Source organism: Vespa crabro, chromosome 12, assembly GCF_910589235.1.
Source record: "Vespa crabro chromosome 12, iyVesCrab1.2, whole genome shotgun sequence".
NCBI lineage: Eukaryota > Metazoa > Arthropoda > Insecta > Hymenoptera > Vespidae > Vespa > Vespa crabro.
In genome coordinates, this window is record NC_060966.1 from 6,402,717 (window position 1) to 6,422,270 (window position 19,554).

The 19,554-nt window shown below is 43.5% G+C and overlaps 1 protein-coding gene across 13 annotated transcripts in view; it reads right to left on the reverse strand.

Moving 5' to 3' along the window:
* The window catches only part of LOC124428455 (RNA-binding protein Musashi homolog 2), a 94,190-nt gene that overhangs the window by 71,292 nt on the left and 3,344 nt on the right, over window positions 1-19,554 (reverse strand). For 11 of the 13 annotated variants that reach the window (XR_006943177.1, XM_046972503.1, XM_046972492.1 and 8 more), the window contains exons 1-2: window positions 3,217-3,626; window positions 1,793-1,975 (exon numbers count right to left, since the gene is read on the reverse strand). The exons of 1 other annotated variant lie outside the window; for it this stretch is intronic. The gene's annotated coding sequence lies outside the window, so the exon portion shown is untranslated. Of the gene's footprint in view, window positions 1-1,792; window positions 1,976-3,216; window positions 3,627-19,554 lie in introns of those variants that run through there. One more of the 13 variants, XM_046972493.1, reaches the window with a different exon arrangement.

The following is a 19,554-nucleotide window of genomic DNA, read 5'->3' on the forward strand; positions in this document are numbered from 1 at the left end:
TCCTTGATTTATCCTCGCGATATCGTTCGTACTATCCCAATGGAAGGAACTGCTGCAAGTTGGATGACGAATTAATCAATTGGCCCGTAAAATAATTCAAAATTTCAACGACATTCGTGGGTATACAGATATAGACAGACTCGTGTATACGAACCTTTACGAATCTTTCAAGAAACGAGCGCATTGCTTTGAAGTGGCCTCGAATTCTATGGTTTTACGATCCAAGTGGTTCGATTTAATAATTGATGCCACGTTCGGAGTTTGACTTTACTCTGGCAATGTCAAGCTCCGCATCAGAAAGCACGAAGGGGGACGAGGGGTGGGGGAGAAAGATAAAGAAAGAGAGACGACACAGGCTGCGATGCGTGTCAGACGTAACGTTTAACGCCTTATTTGCTGGAATTACATACACGCACGATACGAGAGTAGATTTTGTTTGTGCTCGTAGATGCAGGCGCGCGCGCGCGCGCGTGTCTGGCCCCGCACGACGAGAAATCAGCATCGGAGGCAAATTCGCGTAGCGGCACAAAGCAAAAGCAGTCGCTGGAGGCAGCAACGTTTGAATAGTTTCGACGAAAGGCCGATTCGCAGGGATCCCTCTCGTGGACTTTGCCAGCACGGTTCTCGAGCCATGCCTCGAGAATCGATTGGCTGCCGTTCGTTCGGCCGGACATTCCGCCATCGCTCCGCGAATCAGAATTCCTCTCGTTTCTTGCTAACCGGCTTGCGAGCCTCTTAAGATAATACCTAACGTGCCCTCGGTCCACGCCTACTTATCCTCCTCTTTAAGCGATCTCGCGCCTTTTTTCTTTTCTTTTTTTTCCTTCTTTTTTTCTTTTCTCTCCTTCTTCTTTCGTTTATTCTCAAAGATTATTACGCGCTTAGCTAATTACGAATACGAAGTTGTACAATACGGAATACTTTTTGCCTTTGCATCTTCGAATTCGATCTATTTTCGTAATCAACGTCACTATTGCAGATACAAGTTAGACTCGAGAGCGTCGAGCCGGCTCTCTTATTAGACAAGACGCACTCTAGAAATAATAAAAAGATCGACTTCTGGCACACACAACCGAGTCGTGGACGTGGCAAATCCTTCGAAGACCAAAATACTGCTATCCGAGAAGGCATTTCTTCCGGAGAGTGCCAACGCGTGCGATCTTTCAACCGTCAACGACTAGAGAGACGACGTTGGTTCGTTTCTTTCTCCCTCCCCCCCCCCCCCCCCCCCGCCCCACTCACTCTCTCTCTCTCTCTCTCTCTCTCTCTTGTTTCTTTTGTGCTTCCTCTTTGTCGCGACTTCGACTCATTCGAATATTCACTATCACAAATGTGAACGATACCGAGACGGCAGGCTACGACGCTTTATTCGCTTTACTCGAAGGAAAAAAATAATCGGAGAGATAGAGGAAGAGAAAAGATACAAGAGAGAAGATGCCACGGACGTAGAGTCCGAGGGACGACAAGAGGCGAACTACTCGCCTGATGTTACGGATTTAGCCAACATCTGGTCCGGTCCATTCCGTGTGTAGCTTCTTCGGCCTACCGAAGCACCGATTGAATTCGAAATAACTATCTTTGGGCTATCTTCTTGTCGTACCTCGGTTCCTTCGAAAGGTTTCCTATCTAAATGGGAAAAGAATCGAGGCTAAACGTGCCAAAGGAAGTGTTCGTCGATTCGAACATCGCGCTTCATTCTCTCTCCTGGGTTTTCATCGTTTGTGAATGAAATAAAAATCTTTGTTATTTGCCAAGACGAAATACCAAGCGTTTGTTTGTACGTTTTACATACGTGAAGGTGTTACGATAACAGCGACAGAGGTGGTCGTTGACGTTCCACAATGAATCCACGATGTATGTAGCATGGACGCAAGCCTGAAGACGATCGTGCTGCCAGCAGAATTACGACTCCACCCGCGTACACGCTGCATACCATTCTCGATCTTCGGCAAGGTCGTTGTTAACTGCGGCCTCCCTGCGAGATAATATATCACATACTTGTTTTAGCCGCTCTTCCAACGCGACTTTTCGACCTTCTCGAGTAAACGACATTTTATATATCAAAGCCCTGAAGAACGCGAAGAACACGAATCTTTTGTTTATCCGTTGCTTAAAGAAACGAATTATTTCGACGAGCACGGGTTCATTAATCTTTTCGAATCGATCGATGAAACTTATTACTCGTCCTAAATATCAACGGAATATAATATTAAAGAGCCAAGAACCAACGAGGAAGGAAAGTGTTTCACGTTTCTCATTCGGTATCTTATTCAGTATCTCGAAAGGATTTTTAAAGGAGAATGCAAAAAAGAAAAGAAAGGAAAAGAGAAACGATAAAACATTTGCACGCGTTGCACTTTCGAAAATTGCGATAGATATCCTTATTTTTTACGCGTATCCGATTTGGATGGGCTTTGAGGAATTTCAATGAATTGCGCAAAGGCCACGACGTATCGTCGGTGGCTTGGTTTCGAACGGGGTGCAAGGAGTCGATACACTGTCACAATGATGTCAACACAAACACCAGCAGCGTCATCGTTATCGACGGCAACGATTTTACGCGTATTAATAAGGCAAAAGTATAATGCGGTGTAGCGTAAATGTCTGGAATCGAAGTTACGGGGCAGCGCATTTCCCACGTTCTGCCCTTCGAGTTATCGATCTTGGCATATGCGCCCCGACGATGCTCTTCAATTTCCGCCGGCACGGCCCGAAGGACAAAACGATCTGCCGAAAATTTCAACTTGTTCGTTCGTTCGTTCGTTCGTTCGTTCGTTCCTTTTCTCGTCGGCGCCTCGGATGGAACGGAATCTTACAAAGAAATTCTATCGGGACAGATCGCGCCAATTAAGATCGAGCGGATTGATCGACTCGATTGCGTCTCTGACGTAACTTGTATGCGTATAAACGTCCACGCAGCGTCTCGTATCAAACGGAATTATTATTGGCTCTTCATTCACCTACATACGAACTAATCCCGAACTACATTTTACAACTCTCGTTATAATAACAAACGATTAATACTATCGAGCCTGTAATAAATACACCTAGAGATACGTAATCGATCGATCTTGTCTTCATTACGATGCACAAACTTGCAAATTTTTTACGATTACTTTGAACTAGGAATTAGAAAAGTTCCGACGGGCAGACGCGCGTTTTGTCCTTTCTTTGGCGGCGCATCAAGGAGAACAAGATCCATGGAAATCTGATCACCTCATGGCGAAATTCGTTCGGCGTTATTCAGGAAAAAGAAGCACCATCCTCCGGAATTCTCTATCTCTGTCTACCCTGAGCCGAGAAACTCGAAATCGAAGAAAGCGAAGGCGTGCTGACGTCGTCGATGAAATTCCAGATATACACGGGGGGAGAGAGAGAGAGAGAGAGAGAGAGAAATGGGGGTAGGAGAGAGACGGACAGACAGTTTGCGCGCGCGCGCGCGCGCACAGGATACCAGAAGAATACACAGAGCACACGTTCACAAAAAGGGCCAGATGTGTGTGGCTGTGTGTGTATGTATGTGTGTGCGTGTGTGTGTGAATGAGAGTGTGTGTGTGCGTGCGCGCGCGTGTGCGTGCGTGTATATATATACAGAGAGAGAGAGAGAGAGAGAGAGAGAGAGGAAGAACGAAACGAAGGAAAGAGAAAGATCTTCGTTCGTGGCTTTCTGTTGTTTTCTTTTTCCTTTTTCTTTAATATTTGTATATAGAACGAGAATGGGAGAAAAAAAGAGAAATATATATGTATATATAGGCAAAAGGTACACGTATACGCGGCACGATGTTCGGCTTGCGACTGAGCTTTGATTATCCTCGAGCGCGAGGGTGTCCCGCGCGGAAAAGAGAGCTCTACCCCCACTGCCTCCGCCACGAGCCGTTCAGTCGACTCGGCTCGTCCTCGCTCGCCAACGCTCGTCGCCACATGGCGCCCCGATAGAGGGTTGCATCCCCCCGCCCCCACTTTCCAAGTCTAGCTTCACCCTTCTCCTCTCTACAGGGTGTTCGACTAGTCTTTACCCTATCAAAAATTGACGATTCACAAATTACCGCTCCTACTTTTCATTTTTTCGACGTACTCGCGTAAACACGTCGTATCCATGAAATAAAAGAATGCGGATGACTTACATAAATATGTCACGCTTCTAAAATGCATGGAAAATTTATACGAACACCCAGTACATGTTCCTGTGTAAATATATCTGTATAGGTCTATACGTACGTACGTATGCATGTATGTATGTATGTATGTATGTATGTATGTGCACACATCGGACGAGCAGTCGAGCGAGCGAGAAACGATATAACGTTAACGTCGATGCGCGCGCGTGCGCACTTTTTCTCTCTCTCTCTGTCTCTCTCTTTCTCCGACCTCCCCCATCCACCCACCCCCTCTTTTCTCTCTGATTCTCTCTGTGGTAGCATCTACGTCGACGATAGAACGCTCTCCACCGCAAAGTGGCAACCGGTGGCACCAGTGCAAACCTCGTCAAGCGCCGTCTCGGCCTTGTATTTACATAGACACGCGATGCACACTACCACCGTCTCGCAAAGAACCGTCATCGTCCTAATACTAATCGCACGATACCTTGACTCTTTGTATCTAACGTGCACGATACATATATAATATACATTATGCGAACTTGTCGTCGCGAGTTATTCGTATATAATATAAACTGAAAGCAAAAACGTTGACAAAGATATGAAATCAAATGGAAATTACGCCTAACTCTTTCCTTTCCATTATATGATTTATATTTGGAATTTATTACATTGTTAAATGGAAAAATAGCGATAAAGAGGATAAAGAAAGGATAAAGATGGAGAAACGAAATTGAATCCACACTCTCTCTTTCTTTCTCTTTTTATTTCTTATAAATGATTGTAGCCGTTAAATGCATTTAGTCATCGACGGCGGATAAAGTTTAAGCGCCTGATCGCTTATGCACATGCGCGTGCGTGCATTTAACCGCACCTCTCTCTCTCTCTCTCTCTCTCTCTCTCCCTCCCTCTCTCTCTCGTTCGCTCGCCCGCTCGCAGCATCCTCCAGTATACCGACGTTATTGGGTGGAAGCTCGATAACGCTTTGCCGACGACTTCATCGCCGTCCGACGCATCGTTGCACCGCGACGGACCAAGGCAAAATGCATTTTCTCTCGTTTGAAAACAAACGAAACTCGAGAGAAACGCGCGACACGGAGAGACGACGTTAACGCGATTATCCTAGAAAAAGATAGTGGAATTTGTCGAAAACGTAGGTAAAATTGTACAGGGGATTAAAGCAGCTTTTCGCTGAAATGTGTGATAAGGGAAAAAATGAAAAAAATTCTTGTCGTAGAGAGAGAGAGAGAGGGAGGGAGATAAAGAGGGAGGTCGATCGATTTCCATGGCGATTCCTTCGCACGCGGAAACGAGCGCGTAGACGGAAACGATCTCGCGAAAGACCGCTTTCTTTCTACTTTGGGATGGAGTGGAAACGCGGAATAGTATTTTCAAAGCGTCACCTGCGAGAGATGCCATCAAGCCATCGACTGACAAAGAGAGAGAGAGAGAGGGAGAGAGAGAGAGAGCGAGAGCGAGAGGGAGAGAGGGGGAGGAGAGTTTCTGCGCAGAAAACTCCTTGACTCGCTCTCGCGTCCCTAAGCGACGACGCTCGTTGTCTGGCCATTAGCGGACTGCCGCCGTCTTTTTGTCCTTTTTGTCGCTTCTGGCTCGTTTTTACTCAGGCACCGACGGCGGAAAGCTTCCCGATGACTTTTTGCTCGTTTCCGTCGACTACTATTTCTTTATCTCTCTTTATCTATCTATTCCGAATAATGATTCCCGCTGTCCTAGCATTCTCCCACACTTCGGACAAGTCCTCGGTAGATAATCGAACGGTCCTTAGCAACTTTCTCTATCTCAAATCGATTCACTTTCTTTTTTTTTCCAAATCTTAAGTACTCGCCTTAAAGAATTCGGATATTAACTAGGCAGCCAACTTGGCCAGAGAGAAAAGAATGCAGAGGAGGATTGTAAGAGGAGATTCGCTTAGCAAACGGATAGAATCGTACGGCTCGACGGAAGAGACACGGGAACCCGAATACCGCATAGATCACGCATATTCTTACGTTCGCACGCGTGCCGGCAATACCGTGACTCGCCGGCTGCCCATTGTTGGCTTCGCTAATTTACGGGCCTATTAATTAGCGCCCTCGAAGCTCAGATATTCCAGACTCCCGCACATACGGACGACCACGTTCCTCTCCGCAAAAGGAGCTGCGGGATTCTCGCTATATCTATCTGCTCTGTGTGTGCGCGCGCGTGAGAGTGAGAGAGAGATAGTTAAGTTATATGTTCACCGATATCGACTGTTTCTCATCGTCGATAACTACGATATAGCATATAACGTACGTAAAGCTTTGAAACCGATTGATCGCAAACGCACAGAAATATTATTGATATCATTTATATCAAAATATTCTCTCCGGCGTTCCTTTCGCTTGAATTTTCAATCAAGTTGAAAATATCGCTTCCTAGACTACTTTCGCGATCGTTCTAAATGCTTGAAAATGGGGAAGGGATATAGGTGGAAGTCTGTAGCAACCCTTAATCCGATTTCGTCCATCCTCCCCGTTTTCGAAAGCGGCTTTTGCGATACTAGAAAAGGAAAAGTCGAGCGAGGATTTTGAGAATCGAAAGAGGATAGAAAGACACGATAATGATCGTTGCTTCGATAGAAAAAAAGGACAATCTTTGAAATCGACTTTGGTTCGGGCCCAGAAAAAAAGAAAAATAAGGAAAACAGAGGAGAACGAGCAGAACGATATTTTGCCGTCAAGAAGAACGCCGTGAGTAACGTCATACCTGGACGACAGACATTATGGATGACAGTGTCAGAGACAGAGGGGCCAGCAGGCTGGACAGGACAACGCGGTGTCAGTGTCCAAGGGTGCAGAGTGCAAGAGACAACGAATAATTCATCCCTTTCTCTCTCGCTCTCTCTCTCTCTCTCTCTCTCTCTCACGGAATACACAACATACGCATGTAAACTGCACAACGAATATCGTGCCACGGACTCGTCCAGTTGTTTCGAGTTCGTCGGAATAAAATAAAGAGCAATGATTACATCCTACAACCCCTAACTTAATTACTCAAAGTTCGCTCGAATTCTAATTAACGAGTCCATTGAATTTCACAATATCGATTGTAATCAATTTATTTAAATCGTATATAAATACGAATTAATATTAGAGGAGATTAATCAACATCAATCGAGTTTTATTTTCGAAAGACTTTTACTTACATTTTTTGCCAGAAGGTGAGTATTCAAACGAGAAAAGTTCTAATCGCGTCAGAGTTATACGGATTAAGAGTTTACTCTCTTTCTCTCTTGATCACGAATACCGTAAATGTATATATATATATATATATATATTGTCGGGTAGATTAACTCGGCCAGTAAATTTCGCGATATTTGTCTCGGAGTTATGGCATATTAAATCGTCGATATGGCGGCATCAAAAGAGGAGGACAAAGAGAGAGAGAGAGAGAGAGAGAGAGAGAGATGGTTTCTCCAAAACAAGAAGCACAGCGGCTTGGTAAAACGATAGGGAGATGAGGTAAATGCAAGAGAACCGTCGACCACCGGTGGGTATATTAATCCGTAATGGCGAAACGATTAGTCAAGCTTGCCTGCAGACCCCACACAGTGCTGACAGTCGCACGCGCGACCTGCACATGATTAATAATCATCGTTCGGCCAACGTTATCGGCGTTAACGTTATCGCTATCTCCATGTTCGGTTGGCCGCCCTTTTTCTTACCCTCTCTTATTGCTCATTGTTAGCATTGATATTGGGACGAGGCAGACGAATCGAGGTGGATGCGACCATAAGAATCAAAAGAGGTATATAATGCTAGAAACTCGTTTCCTTCGGAGAACAGAGTTTTACCATTCGGTAATACGAAAACAGGTGGAGAAGATGCTCGACTCGAGAGAGGATATTTTGCGGCTGGTATGATCAAATCCTAGGGTAAACCAAGAGAATCCTAGCGGCAGCCTGGCTTTATCCTCGCACGCTGCGGTCTCCTACTAATGCAGCAATAAACATGCATCTACGTGAAAACACGGCGAGACATAAACTTCGCAACTTTCTCTCCCAGAAGGTAGAAGAGGAAGGAGGAAACGTATATAAAAATATTCCTACCACGGAAGGATTTCGAATCGAATTCCTTCAATTTCATTAAAGATCTCTCGAGGAAGAGGTTCTTTGCGACGATTACTATCGCGAAATAGACACATTCGCGACGAGCTAAAAGAAAAAATGTAAGAATATGTAAAAAAAAAAAGAAAAAAAAGGAAAAAAAAAGAAACAGAAAGAAAATCGTCTTCTCTAAGAGAATGATTTTTTTTATCTTTCCGCTCGGCGGTTACCATTTTAATCCCACTTCTGATGCACGAGCACGAACTACGGGAACGTTTCTTTCGTGCTCTTCTCGCGAATTACGCTCGGACGACGCGGTTATTTTAAAAGATTGTCTTCTACCGCGCTCTTCTTTTACTACTAATACTTTCTTCGTAGCGACATCTTTAATCTTACGATGCCGAGCACTTTTCTTGCGAGCACGCGAATATTTTCTTTCCATTTCTCGACAACCAAAGAAACAGAGAGATTCTTATTGTTTCTGAACAAATTAAATGCTCCTTCGAGCAGTTTCAACGTCCACGTTGTTTTTTTCCTTCCTTCGAGCCGACTGCCAAGTGTTCGTTCCAAAGTATACAAACGATCGATACGAATTCGATTTTAACGATTCTTGAGTATCTCTACTGGCCGTATACACATACGTATACATAACTTTGGACGAGTTTAAAAGGCCAAGAAAGAAGAGTATTCAAGCGGAACGCTCAAGACAGCTATATATAGCTATATATATATATATATATATATATATATATAGAGAGAGAGAGAGAGAGAGAGAGAGAGAGAGAAAGTATTGCCTTTGGAAAAATACGGGCAGTGGTTCAATTATCGCGAGCTAAACTTTCCAAGCATCATGCTCAATTTCTTAGCTTCTTTATCAAGCGACAAACTACTTTTTTCCCTCTCTTTTTTCCTTCTTGACGAAGTCAGCACGACGACGACGACGATGGCTGGCAATGTGCCTCCCTACCGGCGACACAACGTGGCACTGCATCCGACAAGCGTGTAATTCGCCTACCTCGAAAAATCATCGCCGTGGAAAAAACGTTCTGGCTGTTCGAGAGCCGAAACATAGTAAACGCGAGCGAGAGAGAAATTTCTTCTCGTCGAATCGAGCAAGAACCACTACGGTCACTTTGTCGGACAACCGAATCTCGCTCGATTTCACGGAAATTCGATTTCGACGATGCCTGCCTAGTAAGAACGTCGTTCCCAACGTCGACGGAGTTTGACGGGTCGTTGGATATTCGGATAATTCAGCCATTAGGCGAAACGATTCAACTAATAACAAACTTTTTACTTGCTGCTACACTCTGCTGATGGGATAAAAGATATTTCGAGAGCACTACATATCTATGTACGCGTCTAGGTTGTATATTACTCCGAAATTAATCGAGCGAAAAGTTCACCCTAAGAAATTAATAAACGTAAGGCCTTAGAAAAATGAACACCTGTGGCTCCAAAATCGATTCCATAAATGAGATTGGATAGGAACTTTTCTCCATTCGGTGATTTCACGGGAAGCACGAGGCTTTATTTTTCATACGATATCAAGTACGACGACGAATACGACGAGGTACGTCCCGAAATAATTTCGAATCGTTTCCAGAACGCCTCGTCGTGGCAATTAAGCGGTCAGAAGCAGGTGTCACGGCACATCTACCAGATATATTTCGAATCGAGTTATCCCAGTGCACGTATACTCTCTAACTCGGACATCTCTCGCAATCTGCACTTCCGCTCGAACGCTTCGAGAATCGCGATCCACATCTCACAAAGTTGACAAACGATCTGCAGTAATTTCTACTAGCTTTTACTTTCACGAGGACGAACGTCTAATCCTCCAGAGAGAGAGAGAGAGAGAGAGAGAGAGAGAGAGAGAGAGAGAGAGAGAGAGAGATCAAATTTCCCTATCTATGTATCTTATTCATACACGTAGGATCAGATATTTAAATATCGAATTATTTCCGAACAAAGGCCCTCCTCGTTCGCCTTAGATACAAATCAGACTTTGCGATTATTGCCAAGTACGATAGACACACATATTTTATGCCACGCACACGTACTTGACACCAGGAATACACGAAGCGATACAGCATCTTCTCGTAGGTTGTTTCTATTTGTAGTCGAGAATTTTCGGTCTCTGGCATTCGGCTCTAACGTTCAAAACGGTACTCCAGGTATTATTTCTGTTCGGGATACCCGATGACCCGTATTCCCATTCTCAAAGTTCACCACAGAGAGAGAGAGAGAAAGAGACGCTGGACTTTTCGGCCGATCTTTTCTTCGCTCCATTGTTGCATCGATGATATCCAACGACTTTATGCTCGACGATACGCGAAAAGTCGAAGGAAAGGAGGACGTACTTCTTCTGGGAATGACAGCTTCTTGCACGAGCGATTACCTCGATATGCCACCAGAGCACCACGAAATTTTTTCGAGATTTCTTATTCTCGATCGCGAGGAAAAACGATCAAGATAGATTATGTTAATTGTTTTCTTTCAATTTACAGTTTACGTTTCCTTAACCCTTTACAACAACACACATTCACATTTCTCTTTATTTAAACATTCGATATAATTTCACTCTCATAATTAAGCGATATCGATGATTCGCAATATTATTTAGGTTTGCCATTAATCTCATTTTCCTATTCCTTCCTCGTTTCGCAACACCCACGGTTATTAAGGTCGACGCTACGACCTCGCGAGATACGCTTTATATTTAAGAGAAAAGAAGAAGAAAAAAAGGAAAAGAAAATACAAGACGTCGTTAAACTTCGGGCCATTCTCTCTCTCTCTCCTTCTCTTTTTCGTTTTTATATTAATGGCACTAGTATCTCTCGACTTACACGACGTCGTTCCGTTTAATTGCGACCAAGTTGCCGGGAGGTGCGATAACGAGGACTTACGTAACGAAACGCGGGAAAGGAGAATTCGCGATATGTGATTAATAAAGAGATCAAACTTGAAGAAACGAGTATCTCCATTTTCGAAATCCCGACGTACCTGGCTCTGTGATCATAAAGATATTTTTCCAATACTTTCCATTAACGTTAGACCAATTTGTATAATACTTACGCCTCTTTTGAAATTTGTCAAACTTTTCCATGGAACATTTGCTTATTTCAGGACGTAAGATCGTTCCTCTCTTTTTCTCTTGCTCAGCTTTGTCTCGAGCAACAACACGGAACGACTCGAACGCGGCCGGCATAAAATAATCCACTTTGGCGGGGGGATCGATTCGCTTCGTGGTCGCCTTCGCTCGTTTAATAATTTTTAAGTAAAAGCTTCGAAGGAGAAGAGAAGCGCCGTCAGCTCGCAAGCTCGTGAATTATTTAAGCAGCTTTTTAAAACCCTCTCGTTGTTCCGCGCAGGCGCATGGCCGAGCTACGTACCTACGCCTATTTTAATGAAAAAAGAATGCTGCCAATTATTTTCCGGGCGAGAAGAAAGGCCGCTTTAAAGCGCACACATCGATTTTACTCGCTTTAGCAGGGCTTAATTAACGTCACCTTATACTTGTTGGCACGGATATCTACGTACGTACTTGCTCGCGAGGGAAGAAAAAAAATATATTAAAAAAAAATCAAACTCCTAACCCGACGAAAATCCTTTCCCGTTCGTTCGCCTCGATAAGCTTACCCTTACGATTGATTTTTTTTCTTTTCTTTTTTTTCTTGTTTTTGTTTTCTCTTGCCCCCCGAGAACCGAAAGGATCCATTCTCTTCGTACGCGGTGTTGGCTGATTGCTGCAACAATTTCTCCGAGTACCAATCGCTCGATATTTTATATCGCTTCCGAATGAAACACCTCGATTCACCTCGATTTAAATATTTGCCGATGAACGAGACCATCCAATTTATTAAATACTTGCATCGTCCTTTAATAATATCGATATATTCAACGCATTTAAGTGGCGATCTTTCGATGTAAATAGAATTAAAAGAAAAGAAAAAAGAAAGAAGCAACAACGACAACGAATTAAAACGAGCCACGCTTAGATATAGACATTATTTATTAAAAGTTGATTTCTAAGGACCGAACCTCAGGCTTCGATTATACGGCCTCCTCTTAGATATTGCATAGTAGGTATCCGCTTGCACCACCAGTTATCTCTCTAACTGACTGCGACCCAACTGGCAAGCTAATCCATAATCAGTAGATGCCTATATCCACTCGACTAGTTGATGCATACATAATGGATACGACAGGAGTCGGATAATCCGCGAATCGTCGAGCGTTCGCCTACGAATCAACGCACGAGAAATCCTATGAATGTCTACATATTCATCTCTATCGTTCTTACACAAGAAGATTAAGACGATTCTATCGAGAAACATTCCAAACAAAATTCCAATAATCTGTCCACCCTTATTTATAAACGTCCACCTTTCCCATCGACTAAAAATTATAAATAACAGAAAGAAAAAAAGAAAAAAAAATAGAAGGCTACCTCTCTCCTTAGGATTTTTATCGAAAAAAACGTCGAATCTTTTCTCTCGTCGACTAACGAAGCTCCACGCGTACGTAGATATCTCGAGTGATATTCACGAAGCTCTCTAGGAAGCCGTAGGCGCGAGAAAGCCCTTCCATTGCTTTCGTTTTTCTATTTCTCCCTCTTTGATATCGGCTATCCGTGTGTGTGTGTGTGTGTGTGTGCGTGTGTGTGGGGGCGCATGTGTGTATACATACATGCATCTCATAAAACTCGCGGCACCGTAAAGAAGCTCCGGTCTCGTGCATAAAACCTTCAATGAAGCGTCGATGCAAAGAAGAGGGGTAGAGGTGCCAGAAGGGAGAAATGGTGAACGGCGAACGATTTTTACGGTCGGTTTTACGGAGCTATTCAATGGGACGCGACGCGCCGCGTCTCTCGTACTTCTTTTCTTCTTTTTTTCTTTTTATCTTCTCCTTCTTTCTTCTTCGCGTAAGAAGGAAGACTACGAATCTTACGCTGTTTGTACTTCGTGAGCCGTACCCTCTCTCTCTCTCTCTCTCTCTCTCTGTCTTTCAAAGATTAGGCACGATTCGCATTTTCCCGTTAACGATATCGAAAGTCTTTGCTTTCCCTTTCGTTCTAATCAATTTACCAATTCTCTTTAACGAAGGTATACTTAATCTTAAACGAGATAACGACTCGATCGTCGACGCAGATTTCGCGAATAATCAAAAATTACAGATATTTCTAACATTCGATCTCTCTACGTTTTTGTTATCGCTGGGCCGTTAAAAAGGAAGGAAGCTTCGTGGAAGCGTGTAAAGATAACAGGTTCCACGCGTGTTCGCATTGAACGATATTTGTTTGTAAACTCGAACCGATGCATCACACGAGAGAACAGAGAGAGAGAGAGAGACGCAGCACGCGATACGCAATGCATTTCGAGGGTGCGCCTCCAATCTCAATCACATAGAGAGAGAGAGAGAGAGAGAGAGAGAGAGAGCGGCGTCGGCGTTGTAGGTGGACGAACACAATGTTCAGGAGATCCGAAAATCACTCGCATTACAAAGCGACGCGCTGTCATGCGGACATAGGTTATTTGTTCCTGGCGATGTTCCAACTTGGGTATTCTCTCCCCCTCCCGCTCCCGCTCCCGCTCCCCCCAGCATCATCACCACCATCCCAGATCCTCTAGACATCCACCGATGGAAGATGATCGGCAAAGTATCTAACGATATTCCTAAGAACACATCTAGCCTAGTTTATCGAATAATAAACGTTAAAGAAGAACGAATCGAAGAGTACGTATCCGCGACGACTTATTGCAACTTAAACTTTTATACGAGGTTAAGCTAAAGATTCGGTTAGGTTAGCTTTCATTGAAGACAAAAAGGGAATAAAGAGGGTTGATTAGAGTCAGTCGGTTGGAGGGTGAGATTTCGTTCCGTTTCTTCTACGAGCTACCGAGGAGAAGAGAGAAGATAAAGCGTTAGGTTTTATCTTCTCGCGTGATTAAGCCACGGGACTGTAAATCATCGATTATATTCTCGTTAGGCTAAATAGTCTCCTCTTCCGCCTCTCTTCCCCCTCGTACACAATATCTCGAAGGTGAATTTCTCCTCCTTTCTACGAATGAACGCGTTAGAGCGGAAAGATAGCACAGATCCTTTCCTTTCACCCTTCCCCATCCGTCTATTATGTTTCAATTTAAAAACAACTTTCTCGGCCACGAATCGATAAATCGTTGAGAGATCGAAAAAGAAACCTTTCTCTATCCTTTTTATCATCCTTATTATATAAGATTGATCCTCTTTTTCGGAAACCGACATTTCGAGATGTTACCTTTTTATATCTTGCAAGGATGCATCCATCTTTCCTAGATAATAAATAAACTTTGAAGGTATTTTCTTCCAAAGAGAACAGGTATCTAGCTAAAATTCTTACTCGGTAAACTAACACGCTAATGATGATAAAATTCTATTACAGAAGCCGATTCAATGCGCGTTACAGCGAAATCTAGCGTACAACGCGAGACGATTATGTCCCATCGCGCGAAGCCAGCCGCAGATTTCATTATCCTCCTTTTCAAAGGAGAACTGTCACCCCCGAGGGGGATCCAAATGACGTTCCTCGGAGTGAAAGAAATAAAGGAGAGGGGAGAGAGAAAGAGTATGAGGGTAGATAGGACGAAGCCCTCCGTGATCTCGAGCACTTTGAACCCCTGAAATGGCGTTTACTGCTCGAAGAATTCACCGCTCAGCGCTTTCGATGCAGTCCCTTTATTTTCACCAAGTCTTAAGAGTCCTCGAAAGCGAATCGAAAGGACGTCGTCGTCGCGCCGTCGCGAGGTTCGGCGATCGTATCGGTTTAAAAAACTTAAGAAAAAAGACAAAATATATGGTAAACGAAGAGACAATTTTAAAACGTAGGTTATCTTCGTTCTTACGTAGACAAATAATTAATACGATTGGAAGGAAATCCTGTTGAAAGTTTGGCGAGGCACGCATAGCGACATTACCATTTACGTAAACTATCTATAAACGTACGTCCATACGTCTTGGCGAGACAGAGAAAGGCAAAGTTTGCCAAGTCGGGCCAAGTTTCCGCGATGGATTAGTCACGAGCCAGATTAAGCCACGGAGCCTATTGTATCGCGGATTTACTAAACTGCAAATAGACTTGAGCGAGTGAAAGCTTCAAAAGGGATGAGAAAAGAAAAAGAAAAGAAGGGGAATAACGAAGGGCGACGCGAAGGAATTGTTATAGATTTGCTGATAAAGAGAAGAAAAGAGAAGAAAAAAGAAGTGGAAGAGAAAAAGGAGGGAGTTGGAGTCATCGGTTAACTCGGGTTCGTCAAAAATCACCGTCATCATCGGTCCCCTCCTCCTCTCGGTATAAATCAAGAGGAAGAAGAGTTCACCCTTCGTGACAAAAGCAGCAGCAGCCTCCTCGAGGAGGAGGAAGACGCTGCTGGTGGTGGTGGCGACGGTAGCGGTGGGCATGGCTCGTATAAATTTTCTTTCTGCCATTTTTTTTCTCATCGCTCGACGGCGAACACGAAAGGGGCGGAGATAAAGCTCGCAAACAGGCGAACCGCGGCAGAATCGTTTGTCATACGAACGTCTCTCCAAACAATAAAATCGCATCGGGAGGAAGCGAATTCCAAGTGTCGAAAATTCTATTAGGAAAATGTGCAAACGAGCAATATGTTAACGATATGGCCAGCGAATGAGGATGATTTTTTAATAAAAATCTCTTGCCCTTTTCTCTTCTTTGTCTTTTACCCTTCGTTTCCCTTCCTTCTCGTCCACAGATTCCTCCCTTCATCGACGCGCATTTTCGAGCTCGCTCCCACTTTTATTTTGAGTTTTTCCAACGGCCATGGAATTTTTATGAAAGAGCCAGCTTCCAAAAGGGAGCCTCCTCTCGCGTCTACGCTCGATAAATTATTACGTTAAACATTAAATATTCGAGGGTATCGGCGATCTTCCTCGTTCGATATATCGATTAGATTTCTGCCCTCCGGCGAAACGTCCCTACGTATCATCAGACCTATTCCCGTCGAAACTTCTTCCGTCGTCAACAATGTCCTTTCGTTAACGATATACGAGGGAGAATCTATACATGCACATGCGTCGATTTCGCTAATATGCGGACAATATCGCGAAATCAAATTTCAAAATTTAAATACTATCGGTAGTATTGTAGCCGTGGCACTGTAGCGGAACGCGTAGATTCAATTAATTATAATTGGTCGACGTGAGCTCGCTTCCTCCCACCGATCTCCTAATTAATTAATATCCTCTACAGTCGTTAACAAAGCCAAATACGTGTACGGTAGTCTAGCGAAGTCCTAAGGGAAAAACGATAGAAGAAATTCATAAACTCTATGAGGATTTTAATTCAAGAAACTTGCCGGAAGTTTTTCGAAGAATGGACAAAAGGAGACACCTGCTCCCAAGAGATGAAAACTTTCATTCGTTTAGCGGGCAAAACCGTATATACACTGTATACATATTACGTGGGTATACATATATATATATATATATATATATATGTGTGTGTGTACACACACACAGAGCCACGTAAACTCGTATTATTCGTAATTTCGTTCTTACCGCAAAAGTACGAGGACCGTTTCTCGCACTAGGCTCGGGCCGCTTCGAACTTGCTAAAAGATAAATGAAGGAGCCTTTTCGCTTTTTATCGGAATAATCGGTCAGCTTTGAACGGAGCGCTTTTCGGTGTCGCGTCAAAATTTCCCGTATAATACGTAAGCGATAAAATCCATTGGCCATTTTCGTAATAATACATAATCCCTCAAAGCTTTAACTTGTCAACGTGTAAATATTCGGAAAATAACGAGAGTATGAGATTCGAGATATTCGTAGCGGACATGATCGTAACTCACAGTTTCGCGTGGATCCAAGGATCGATCCTCGCAGATCCTACTCTCGAGATACCCGAGAGAACGTCGTACAAGAACAAATGTCTGCGTGTTCGGTGAACGGTAACGCGCCCTCAGGATTCGAATACTAGCTACGTCGTTTGTTATTTCGAGACGGTACGCTCGAACGAGTCTCCCTCTTTCGATCTATTTCTTCGTGTTACATCGCGTGGTACATCGCGAAAAATGCAAATCCTTTTTCTGATTTCGAAAAATTATTATATACCCGATAAAGCGCACTTTATTTTCTATCTCTTCTTATATTCTCCTTTATCTCCGAGAGGCGAAATTCGTTGACGCGTCTCGTTAACTATTTTGCTTTAAAAGAGTTGCCTATCGTCGAAGACGATAAGCTATCGATAAATCGAAGACTGAAATTGGAGCCTGATTAAGAATGGCTGCTAGGTGGCGGCGACCGCCATAAAAGTCCCGGCGAACCTCAGGAAATTAATCTTCTGATCCGTGATACGAGTATACCGCAGGCATTGCGCAGGGTAGGAAACTTTGGTCAATTACGTGGGTCGGCCCTCGAGAAGCCCTACGACGACGCGTAGGGTGTAATCGAAGAGTGGGTTGTCGCCATCGAATCCGCCTGCAAATTGTTTTCCGCAAATTGGATCGCTCTCCTTGGAACGTCTCACCGTGATTCGGAAGGTATCGCTAGGTCGGATCTTTGATCGAATCGAATGACTATCAATCTCTTTTCTTTTCTCCTCTTACATTGCAAGCCGAAACTTACCTTTCGAAAAAAAAAAAAAGAAAAAAAAGAAAAAAGAAGAAAAAAAACGTCGAGTCATGATATTATCGCAAAAAGTTTCGTCGTCAACGCGCATCGAACTCTACCGAACTCCTATTTTGTCGAAAAAAAATCCCTCATAAGCTTCGGAAGGAATAAAAAGAAATGAGGAATGTATCGCGATATTCGCTTAAATATGACGTTTACATGACGTAAAGACTAATGCCTTCCTCGTTGAAACACGACGACGTGTTGGGGTTTTAGGAAGACAACGCAAAGCGTGACAGACAACGGATACATCTGAATTCAAGCTCGTCATGCGAAGGTTTCTCTTCTGGAGCTGGAATAAAACAATGGGGGAGACGCGAAAGGAGACAATGAAGAGAGAGAGAGAGAAAGACGGAGAAAAGTTTGTTTCTCTCTCTCTCTCTCTCTCTCTCTCTCTCTCTCCCATGGTGCATATTTACTCATCTAGTCGGTAACCAAAGCTTTGGAAAACAACGAAAAGATAAATAAGAGAAAATAAATAGAGATGAGTAGAGAGAGCCGGTGGCTTTAACGACGGGTCAAGTTACCAAGGGTTTCACCTTGTCGTCGACCTTTCGCTACCGAACCGTATAACGAACGATTAAGCGGCACGATTAATCGTTTCTACGCGAAATATCAATCGTTCCAAGATAATCTACCGTACTAAACATTTTACATATCTATAAAATTTAATTAGGAAAATAATTAATATTCCGGACAAACGTAATTCAGTATTCAATGGCACCCACATATTTCATACGACGTATGTACGCGCATATTTCAAAATCGCAACGCCGCGAATACTTTGCCTTTTACAACGGCAGAGAGAGAGAGAGAGAGAGAGAGAGAGAGAGAGGCACGTGCGCCCGCTTTTTGCAAAAAACAAGTATTCCTATATCTCAAAAGTTTGGCAATAGTCCCTCCTTTACGTCTGCGCTCGTCGTTCTCATTCGCGGCTTCACATATGAAAGAGCAAAAACGCATAGTCTAAACGTTCCTATCCCGTATTGTTTGAACTTTCGAACGAGACCGCTATAATTCAGAAGCCCTCGGCGAATCGTTGCTAAAAGTCCTGCTTTGCTTATCCCATCGTCGCAATCTACAGGAAGGACGAGCGAAACGCGCAATCGGTCCTACAAGCGCGTGACTTTATGCAACGTTTAACTACGTACTTCCTCTCGCTCGTAAGGACAAACCTATTACGCTTACATTTCTATTCGAATAATAGCAACCGGGTTGCTCGTGTATACTGGGTGAGCAAGAAGAAAGCTCTTAGATAGAATCTCGTTCGTCGTTCTATTTCGAAGGAAATATTCGTGCATTCTGTTTCACGTCGCACACCATCTAGACAGACACACGCGAATGGAAATGCGTCATCGCATTATCGACAATCGTTGCGAACCACTTTCGCGAAGAATATCTCGCGTGCGATCGGTATTGCGAGATGATAGAGTTTTAATTGAAAAATCGCCATGAGAAATGAGACTTTAACGGTTTGCGACTCGTTCCACCGCTATTAAATATCACTCGCTTTTCATTGTATTCGAGAGAAAGAGAGATTTAACGAGTCGATTTCAGGAAGAAGAGAGATTCAAGGTGGTCGGAATTTTAGAAAATAAAATAGGATACGTTTGATAGTTTAACAAAGAACATATCGCAGCATTCAAACGGGAAAATTCATTAAGAAAAATTGGTTAGTTTTGACGATTAATCGATGCGAGTATA